Source organism: Uloborus diversus, chromosome 5, assembly GCF_026930045.1.
Source record: "Uloborus diversus isolate 005 chromosome 5, Udiv.v.3.1, whole genome shotgun sequence".
NCBI classification, from domain to species: domain Eukaryota; kingdom Metazoa; phylum Arthropoda; class Arachnida; order Araneae; family Uloboridae; genus Uloborus; species Uloborus diversus.
In genome coordinates, this window is record NC_072735.1 from 111,253,183 (window position 1) to 111,264,075 (window position 10,893).

A 10,893-nucleotide genomic window follows, 5' to 3' on the forward strand; every position below is an offset into this window, starting at 1 on the left:
ATCCTGAAAAGAATTGGCGCAGTATATCATACAAGGGCTCTTGAGCCAAAACCCAATCTAACCATCAACCAAACCTTGAAAATAATTAGACAAGTCTTTGAAACTCCTAAGCAAAGTGTGCTTCAATTTTATTTCTTATCAAGTGTATAGATTAAGAATTGTTCAAATGGGTAGTATGTTACTCTCTTGATACCTATTCTCTAAATCTGTGCACCTAAAAGTATTAACTTACATCACAAAGCACTTTTAAAGCATAAAACTTAAAAAAAAAAAAATTGCCTATTATTTCCAATTAACCTTTATAAGACCTTCAAAATGCAGAATTTTATATTCATTTTAGAAAAATTTCCTCCGGGGGAGTAACCCCTGGGCCCCATAAAACTGAGATATTCTATATCCCACTTAAAAGGGAGCACTGCGTCACTCTTTTAATACCAGCCCCCTCTCTTTTAAGGTCAATTTAAAAAGGACAGCACGATTACACACAGTAATGAAAAGGAACACATAAAAAAAGTAAAGAATGGCCATAGGCATCACAGAAAACAGACAAAAACATGGGAGAGGGGGGGGGGGGCAATTAAAAATGTTGCTCCAAAAAAAAAAAAAAAAAAATCTGCCCCCCCAGGAACTCAGTCTTAATCCGCCCATGGAAAAAATTACCCCCCCCCCCCCCCCAAGGATTTTTTCTCGCTACGCTACTGCTTGTTCGTCCAGGGTATGGTAATTTGCTCGGTAAATATTCTTGAAAACAGAAAAAGAAAAAAATCGAATTTTTGAAAAATAGCTACGAGGTGCTCACCCCGATGTTACGAACTAATTTTGTGTCGATTTTCATGGAAATCGGCCCGAACGGTCTAAGCGCTGCGCGTAAACAGACAGAGATCCAGACTTTCAGTTTTATTATTAGTAAAGATGAACTTCAATTGAATATAATATAGTGAAATTTTTATAAAATTAATTAATGCTAAAAGGAAGTTATAAGCGGGAGAGTGCCACGTTTTAGGGAAAATAACAAGCTTCCGTCCAAGTTGCAATTAATATGCTATCAAACGATTTATTCTACACTCTATACACAAACCGAGAAAATAAAGATGTAGTTAACTTAAATGTTTACGAAGTTTGAGTAGTGATTAACAAATGACGTATAGGATGGGCTTTCATGACGAAATTTTAAGCTAAACGGAGCCACGGTTGGGAGCTTGGTAAGGAGTTTTTTGAAGTTTAAAATAGCTTTATTCTTTTCTTTCCCCCCTATTCGCGAAGGCAATACCAAAAGAATTTCGATTCATTCAACGGTAGCGAACGTGAATAGCAAGAATATTACGCTGAATCGGTTAATTTTTTTTTCTGAAGAAAGATAAGTGATTAAAAGGTTTCAGTGTGCAGCGAGGGGGGGGGGGGTTGAGGGCAGAGTTTCCGCTACGGTCGCATTTTTCGCATAATGCGAAAACACTATCTGAATTGCGAAAATAAAGCAACGCATTTTCGCTTTTTTGCTCAAATAAAAAATAAATAAATGAAAAAAAAAAAGAAGAAATGTATGATCCTAGAGGAGGAAGCATGCATGGCGATAATCACCTTAATCTTTTTTAAATCTTAGCTAAGATGTTTAAACTACAATTAAGTTCAATAACTATTAGTCTTATCCAGCATTATGTCCCCCAATAACTGCTTTATTAGGAGGATGGGACTGCAACGTTCTAAACACCAATCGTGTTTTCTTTTTTTATTTTATGTTTTAAAAAAATAACTGTTGTACTTATTTCTTCAAAGGTGTCACAAGATGAAATATGAATTGTATTTTCAACTGGAGATGAAACGCACTGAGGCATATATAAATATATGAGAATGTGTAACATTTTACCATTTTGCTAACATTTTCCCCTCAATTTTAGCTTTTATGCTAAAGAACTTTTGAACCCAACTTAAACCCTGGTTGAGGGGGGGGGGCGGTTGGTTTTAACCTAAATGCAAATTCTAATACAGTAGTTTATGCATATGAAAGGGTTGTTTTGATCAACAAACTCCCTTTAGAAGGTATTTTTGATCAAAAAACCCCCTCCAGAAGGTATTTCTGGCTGCGCTAGTGGAAGGTTTAGTGGTAAGCAGGATTGGCAAGATTTTGGACACTACGGTAAAAACCACGGTAAAAAACCCTGGTTTTTTACCGTCCTGTCCAAAACCCTTGTGTCCAAAACTGGCCCAAAAGTGTCCAAAACTATGTTTTTAGAAAAATTGTATTTTGTGAACAAACATTAAAAACAGAATAAAATGTATTAAAGTAATGCTTTAGATTGAACATTTATTCAATAAGAACATTCAACTTAGTTGTGCAGCTGATTTTAATCTAGTTACATAGAAGTTGAATTCTTGATTACAATTTCAATTTGTATGCATGAGTCTACTTTATTTATGATTTTTTTGATAATAGTAACCAAATTTCCCTATGTTTATGCATGTGTGCACAGGCACGTAGCTAGAACTTTGTTAAGGGGGGGGTCCAAGGTTGCACGAACTTCAAAAGAGGAGCATGCTAAAGCAGAATTAGTAGCTGAAAATTACACAAGACTAAGATAAAATCCAATTAAAAACTGATCATTAAAATATGATAATTAACTAAAATTAATTAAATAATTGAATTTAATAGAGTCATTAGTTAAAATTAGTTAACAAAAAGTTTATGTTAAGTGGTAATCACATACAAAGTTTCAAAATATGGGTGAACCTCTGTCCCTCCTGAAAATAAGTGATATATTTTCTATTATAAAAAAGGGCACAAGAAAAGAAAAACGGAAAACGAAACAACTGTTCTAGAAATTACTTGGAAAATGCATGCGATAATTTAATAGAATATTAAAGCTTTGTAATATATTTCAACAAAATATGTACATATGTACTTATGCCATTTTATTTGAAAACTAGAAAGTCACCCGTCAAGGCATGACGGGTGAAAATTGCTTCTACTCTTCTTCATTTGAACGAAGCAATTTGCCTGTTTGTTGATATTTTGATAGTTGAAATTTTAACTCTAACACCAGTGGATTAACCCTAAACTCCAGTAGATAGCGTTCATTGTTTTCGTTTCTTCATTCCTCTGATATGACACAGTCTTACCAGTACAAACTGTTCAAGTTACTGGATCGAGTTCAGCCTTGTCACAATAAAGCATTTCCTTGCATGTTAAACATTACCAAAACATATTATCGAATTACATATCATGCCGTGGTGCGAATTCATTGTTGAAACCACGCGGGTTACTCGATCATCGGCACTATTTATATGAGGATAAATAAATCTATATCTATGGAGTCGAATGTATAACTATATGAATGTTACATAACGTAACCCTGTCCGATTTGAACAACAGTTCAGAGCAAAATCCCACAACTCTCTCAACGAAAATATTAACAAGGTTTCATTTAAAAAGCTTGAATTAGTTTTTATTTATTTACATTTATAATATTCTTTTGATACCACGAAATAGAATGATATTTCCAATCTTATCCGTTTTCTAATTATCATTCCTAATCATCAATTAAAAGCTTGAACAAACTATTAACTCTTTGGGGGACGGAGGCTTCCTTTGTTGCAACCATTTTTTATATATATATTTTTTCTTCTCTTCAGCCAACTGACACAGTGATTTCAGTTAGCTGAAAAAAAAAGAGAAGCAAGAAATAAATGGTGTTCTCAAGTGAAGTCGCTATTCCTCAAAGGGTGAAAGCTGTTCGAAAAAATTTTAAATATCGGAAAAGGCGTATTGCCGTTTTTTATCATTATTTTTTTTCTTTCTAACGGGGCTGTGTTAGAGGCTTTAGCCTTTTGCGGAACAAGTGCGAACCAACGATATGGCATCCAGTCATTCATATGCCACCATTAAGGCGCGGATGTGAATGTCACAGGAAAATTTGATGCCCAGTTTCCACCAGATGGAGACACCTGAGCTCTCTTCGATGCGAAACTGCAAAATGAATTTAATTTTGTCAAGAGTATTCACAGTCAAACGACCTAAGGGATCTTTTACATGCCGATTAATGGAATGTATACCTAATGAATTAAATTAAGCATCTGTGTAATTTTATTTTAACAAACATGTTGTTAATTTTAACAACAATACATATCATATTTTACGACGCAGGTCATGATTTTTTTTCTTCAATACGATGTTAGCAAAAACACTCTATTGCAAGAAATAGTAAATATCTTTAGCTTGAAGAAAATAAGTGTTTAAAACAAAAGGCAAAATATAACAGAAAAGCTCAAAAACATTTACCTCGTATTCACCTTTTTTTGTTTCTTTGCTTGTAACGCAGTAAATAGCGGTAATTTTCACCTAGTAATTTATAGTTAAATGCACATGCCTGTTTTTTGTTAATTTAATGCTACCTTCAATTTACTAAAGATGGATGCATAGATGCTAAATAACTCCTTAGTACAAAGCCAGTGACATGGGAAAACATCAGTAAAAAATCTACGTAATTTGTTACTCAGAAAGGAGAGAGATGCTAAAAGTAATCTAAAAGTTCAAATAAAATTTTTATCAAAATATAAAATGAATCTGAAATGAACCATGCCAAAAATATAGAGTTAAAATGCAAAAAAAAAAAAAAAATCAATAATTATTTTTCTCATCCTCAAACACACGAAATGTGTAGAATTTCTTTTTTTCGCTGCTGGCTTAGAATCTAAAATTAGTTTTTAAAAGAAAAACACATTAAACACGTAAAATTGCTCGTATTATCAAGAAAACTTTAAAAGGGAGCACTGCGACTTACCTAGTTTGGGGTAAACTTAATTTTCTTTTGCATACAATTTTCTTCAAGATATGTTTTCTATAAGTATAACGTAGATAAAAACTGCTTGTTAAAACAGAAAAGAATCGGAATTCAATTACTGATTCACCAGGAACGCACCTCACTCTGGCTGTCTTTCGTACAACATGCGTCTACGAAATCCACGAAAATCCAAAAAGAAAAGAGAAAGAAATAAAGAAAACCACGCCAGTGAGCCTGTGGGATACAGCGGAAGTGGCAATAAATGCTTGTTTTTACTTTGATGGACCAAGGAGAGGGGCTGAATTTCAAGGTCACAGGACCCAGCTGGTTTGAAAGTCGAAAGGGACATTTCCCCGTTTCGGACGGAGTAGGTGACACAGCAAAAAGCAGACGAAAATTGGGAACCTGCAGTTGTTGCACGAGGTTCTCGTGTTCTGAATTGACTCAAGCGCTGAGAAAATTGCCGATTACTGGGAATATTTAAGGGGAGAGAATGCTGCGTTTTATAAAATCATTATCTTTCGGAAAAATTTTGTTCATGCGAGATGCAACAACTGAGAAAAAAGGAGAAGGGTCTTTCGGGAAGGGGGGGGGGGGGTCCGGACCCCATGGACCCCCCCCCCCCCTTGGCTACGTCCTTGAGCGTGGGTGGGGCGGTGGGGGCGATCTGACCCGGGCGGCACTTATTGGGGGGGACGGCAATTTGACACTTTTGATGAGAAATAATTCAACGCATTTCCTCAATAAGAAAATCGCACTTTTGATATATTACAGGAGGCAAAAAAAAAAAAAAAAAATCCTTCACATCTCATCTTTAAGCATAATATTGGGCTTGTAAAACTTCAATACTAACAAATTCCTGAGAGCAGTCAGACCCTGACCCTTCCTGTAATGTGATTAAAGATATTCTAAAATGTTTATTTAGGACATCAACTTCGAACTTCAAAGTTTCCATCTCATCCAATGTCTCCGAAAAGAGCTTCAAATTGGGCTTTTGAAACTTCAATTTCAGAAAAATTGTAAGGAAAGGACTTCAAATGTCCACGAAATCACCTAATGTCATCACAGTTGGCTCCAAATTTCGTTTTTAGACATTTTTGAGGGAAGCCCGCAAAGTCTTTTTGTCTCAATGATGAAGAGCTTAAAATGAGCAACAGTTTCGAAAAAAATTTCTGGTGGGAAATCCCCCTCCGAACTCTTTCTCTCATAACGTTGTCCGTCAATCAACCGCTAAAGTCGCGTTTATAGAACATCATTTTCAAAAACATTCCAAAGCAGACGGCAGAGTCGTCTAACTTCTCAACATTTTTGGAAACATTTGGCCACACGCTTACGCCACCAAAGATAGCCTACAATTCCGTTTTTGAAACTTCGGCATCGAAATTTCCAGAGAGTTTCCGAAAGTTCCCTATTCTCTTTAACGTCATCCAAGATAGCCTAAAACTGATTTCAAGTTTGAAAATGTTTCGGGAGGAAAATCCAGTCTTTGTTGGAGTTAGGAGAAGCCTTTACACCACTAGATACAGCCTACATACGCGTGTTTTTCAGTTTAGTTAAAAAACTATCCGACAGTGCCCCCGAAGCTTCCCCAATCTCTTCACGCATTCAAAGATAGCCTAAAATTGCTATTTTAACACTTCAATTTCGGAAAATTTCCTTGAGAAGTACCGCCAGTTAACGTGAACAAAAATGCATAATACCGATTTTAATTTAAAAAAAAAAAAAAAAATGGAGGGAGCTCCACGCCTCTTTTCTATTAGCGTTACTAAAGAATGACTAAAATTCCGAATTGTTCGTAAACTTTTGGAATTTTTCGGCGGGGCTCTGAATTCTATTTTTTTTTCTTCTGCAAGAAAAATATGAAGGAAAAAAAAGTTTTTAGTTAAAATCTTATTATTACTTTAAATACTTTTGACTCTTTAATGTATTACGATCAAAAAGGCGGCAAATTGAGGAATCGCCCTGGACAGCAAAAAGTGTAGCTACGCCACTGGTCCGAGCCCCAAATTTTAGAATCTCAATTAATACATGAGATATGTTTTTAAAATCACATATTTCAGAAACTTAGAATAGTAACGCACGTATTGAAGGAGTTTGTGAAATGTTATTATCAACTTATTACTTAGTATCAGTGGCGTAGCAAGAAAAAAAAATAGAAGTAGATATGGTTACATTTCGGAGGGGGATTAGTTAGTTTTATTTAGTCATTTTCCATGATGAAAAAGGAAAGCTTCTGAGTTTTGGAAGGGGATATGTCCTAAAACGCCTCCCCTTGTATAAACCACTGTTAGATATTGTTTTATGTTTTATGTTTTAATTTGTAGTATATGATTAAAAATTGTTGCTACCCTACTAATTTACCACTTAGATGCTCTTGCTTACCGAATTGCAGAATTTGCTTACTGTATTTTGGCAACAGTTAAAAATCAACTACGTCACTTCCGTCACACAAAAAGCTTGCGGATCAAAACCTCAAAGCAACCGCATAAAAAGTTACACATTACACTGTAAAACTAAGCAGGGGTGCCTATCCCCCCCCCCAAGTTCAGTCGCGCAAATCCCCCCTCAAAAATCTCCCCCCACCTTTTATTTTTTATTTTCAGCTCGCTTTTTTAATTTTATTTTTTAAATATGTTTTTTTTTTAATATTAAAAAAAATTAATATTTTTTTATTTCTTTAAAAATATTATTTATTTATTTATTTATTTTTAACTATTGTTATTATTGATATTTTATTCGAAAAGTTCTGTGCTACGCCAATAACACACACACAAACTAAAAAAATAAAGGAAATTAAATACAAACAGAATAAACTGAAATAAAATAAAATAAAATACAAACAGAATGAACTGTGATAAAATAAAATAAATAATTTAAATTAAAACTAAATCAATAAATCAATTTAAATTAAAAATAAATCAATAAATCAATTTAAATTAAAAATAAATCAATAAATCAATTTAAATAAATAAATAAAACAATTTTAAAAAATCCTCCCCAAAAATTTAGACGGCGAAACTTGCGCCAAAATCCCCCGGGGGCACCCCTGAAACTTAGGCAATCTGTCAGAGTGTCAGATTTAAATACGAACATGAATTCGTACAGCACAGCGCTTTGGAATCCTGTACTCTTGTTTGAGATGTGTGTTCCGGCACAAGTGCCGATAACATTCAATGTACGAATGGTCAAATGGAATGACTGACCAAAATCAGTTCCGCGAAGTTGTTTACGTCTAAAGATATTGCCTACATCGAGGAAAGTTAAAACATTTATCTATGGCGCCCAGTAAGTTAAAATAGTTATCTATGTGGCGCCAGTCACGAAAGTTTTGAAAGAGAAGGGAGTGAGTAGTGCTTGGATTTATTTTATTAGCTATCCTACGAATATCTAAAGAATTTTAACTACATAATTGTATCTACCATTCGGTCTTATCTCCGGAATGTTTTCGTCTGAGATCCCGAGAGAGATTATGCATAACAGCTGAAACTGAACCTGAAATAAAACTCATTACATTCTTGAATAAAATTTTAAAACATCTGACGCACACCACTAAACTTCCTAATACTCATCAACGCATCGCATATTTTATGTAATCTATATTTTTGAATTACCAAAAAAAAAAAAAAAAAAAAATAGAGAGAGAGCGTTAGAAGTTATTCTTCTTAAATGCATTAGCTTATTGATGTTTTTTTTTTCTTAATCCTAATAAAACATTCTTAAACCTATAGATTATAGTTAGTTTAGAGAAAGGTGTACTATCAAAACTAGAAAATAATAAATACATAAATGAAAAAATAGTAAATAATAATCATTTTGTTCACGTATAATCCAATAATTCTGAAATTACGGTTTAAAAGCTACACTTGGATGCTGCTTTGAATTCGTTGAAATCTCTCGGTTCCTACACTTTAATACTTAGAGATTGCAATACCGGATCAAACATGCAATACCGGTATTAAGTATTTTTAAAACGTGATACCGGAATACCGGTGTTAATACAGGTATTTGGAATTTCTCAATAAATGATCAAAAGAATATTGCTTCCTTGCCATATTTCATAATTTTGTGCAAAAAGCAGGGTTGGCTTTTTGCCGGCAGAAACTGGTTTTTGCCCTGCCAGTGGCAGAAACTGGTTATAACCGGTAAAAACCGGCAAAAACTGGTAGAAACTGGCAAAAACTAGAAAACGTTATTAATAGCTCTAGTAATTACTTAATGACAGGCAATTAAGTAAAATAAAAAATATAACTCCATTTCGTGATTGCAAAAACTTAATAAAATAGTTATTTAATAATTAGTGTAAAAATATGTTAAATAACAAGACTGACATTTCCAAAGCAAAGTAAAATTTATCATAGTTGAAATTGCTATGAGTTAGAAATTTTAGCCTTGTAATGTTGTAAGTAACAAATTTTTCAGTTTGTTGTTTATAATTGTTTCGGACAAAACATTGATAGAGGGCGCTGAAGTCAACTAGCGCGTAAGAGAGACTATAAACTTTGAGTCATGTGTTCTCTGATGTCTGTGTAAGCACGCTGAGACCGCTTGGTCTTCATATAAATCGAATCATGTAGTCTTAAATCTTCAATTAAACTCGAAAGAAATTAAATTCGTGTAATCATTCTCGAAGTCCATTCGATGTGCCAAATACTTCCTTTCCAGGCCAGTACAGGATGTCTCAAACGAGAATAAATTCAGGTAAGCGCAAATCTTGGTTCAATCTCATATCAATCAGTTGCTTTGATCTGAATAATTCTTTAATTCGAATCTTACATAAATCCCAGTACAGATTGTGGTCCGTCGAGCCGGAGAGCTTTCGAGGGTAATTAAGCTAATTAAAAAGTAGAAATAAATCAAAAAATTGCGAAAATCTAATTCATTTCGTTTTGATTTCGTTGTGCGTTGCGGATTCATCTGGTTTTCCCCCCTCATGGCCCCTGGCGCCATGTGTTATGTTTCACAGTCTGACTAGGATTCTTAGCGTTGTTTATGGTTTTTTCATTCATGAGTAGTGAGTGGCGAAACTTAAAATTCTTTTCCTTGCGGAATATTTTTTCTTTCATTTGGTGTTGAAAAGTTAGATATTGCAACAGTAAGATTCTGAGCATTAATATGCCGAAATCAAAGAAGCAAAATCAGAGTGAAGCGGTGTCTAAATTCACATTTCTGTCGAAAGAATGTATTAGATACTGTGATAAAGTCGGAACTTTAATTTCGGAAAATGAAAACATTGCATTTCTAACGGGCATAAAAACAAAATTGGATAATTTAGCAGGGGGTTTGGAATCAGCATTCCTTTTAATTGAAGATAATGAGGAGTTTTATGATAAATACATTCAAACGTCAGATCAAGTGCTTGAAGCATTAGCTAAAATCGAAATCTTTGTATCACAGAACTCGGGATCCGCTGATCAGAAGGTAAGAAATGATCCGGAAGCAAAAACTCTTAAACTCCCGAAAATGACTTTGATGAATTTTTATGGAGATACAGAGGATTGGATTAGTTTTAGAGAAATATTTAAATCGGCTATTCTTGACAACAGTCAGTTAACAGACTTAGAAAAATTACAATATCTCCAGACAGCTGTTCGTGGAAGTGCAGCCAAATTAATTCGTGGCTTTTCCCTCCAAGGAGAGAACTTAAAAAACTGTTGGGATATTTTATGTCAGAGATTTGAAAACAAACGCATTTTAGCCTTAGCTCAAATAAATAACTTGTTTTCGTCTAAAATAACAAAGGTTGATAATTCGAAAGGTCTACTGGAGTTGTTAGATAGATGCAATGAAGCAGTCAGAAATCTAAAAACATTAGGTTTGGAGTCTAACGCTCTAAGTGACTTAATGATAATTCGATTCATGCTTTCCAAATTGGATGAGTTGGTTAGACAAAGATGGGAATTGACTTTAGATAATCACAGTATACCAAGTCTAGAGAGTTTTAAGTCGTTTATGGAAAAGGAAGCGCGAAGTCTGGAAAACAAAAGGGAAAGTCGAAATGATAGTAGCATTTCAAACCGTAAACCCATGGATAATCGGGAAAATAAAATGGGCAATTCAAATCGATTCCGTAAGCCTGTTGTAAATAGTACAATTGTAGAGAAAGGAAATATCTGTGTTG